The sequence below is a fragment of the Sorex fumeus genome, unplaced genomic scaffold (genome assembly GCF_029834395.1).
Source record: "Sorex fumeus unplaced genomic scaffold, SorFum_2.1 ptg000006l, whole genome shotgun sequence".
Lineage (NCBI taxonomy): Eukaryota > Metazoa > Chordata > Mammalia > Eulipotyphla > Soricidae > Sorex > Sorex fumeus.
The window spans coordinates 46,161,366-46,162,194 of record NW_026606063.1 but is presented as its reverse complement, the minus strand read 5'-3'; positions in this window follow the sequence as shown (position 1 = coordinate 46,162,194).

The window sequence follows — 829 nt, the reverse complement described above, 5'->3', positions numbered from 1 at the left end:
TCATTTACTTGATAGGTACTTTCAAATATTTTATCCAGTTTTTTGTATGAATTTTAATTTATGTGATAGTTATAATGATTTGATTTTTTCCTCCTCTTACCAATATTTTCAACAGTCTGTCTTTTAAACTTTCAGTTATTCTTTTGGGTGTGTTGTGTTAGTGTCTTTTATGACTTTAATTAATACTTCCTTTATAATTAATAACTGTATTTCAATCCCATTAATGTTCACAAGGTTATCTCAAGTTAAAAAATATATATAAATATATCTTATAGTTTATAAAGAAAAAAGTTAAGTTCTATTCTCAAAGTCTTATTTTTTCTACAGTCTTAAGTTCCTGTTGAAATTTCTTGTTCATAATATGATTAGCTTTCCTTCAATTATTGTATGTTCTATTTTAAAAGTATTCACCTACATCAGATTAAAAAGAACTGGCTGTTTTGTTTTGTTTTATTTATTTTTATGGGTGGCCTAATTTTTTTATTGAATCACTATGAGATAGTTACAAGCTTTCACGTTTGATTTACAATCATATAGTGTTCAAACACCCATCCCTCCACCAGTGCATATTTCCCACCACCAATCTCCCCAGTATATTCCCCCTTTCCCACCCTCCCCCTGCCTCCCTGGCAGACAATTTCCCCCATACTCTCTCTCTACTTTTGGGCATTATGGTTTGCAATACAGATATTGAGAGGATGGCCTAAATTTTTTCATGGTTTCTGTAATTATCTCAATTATTGCATGGCTCCAAAGTCCAAAGTGTGAATGGAGTTATGTTCAAAACAATTCGCTTTTATGTTTCCCTTCCCTGCCCCCATGACTCTGT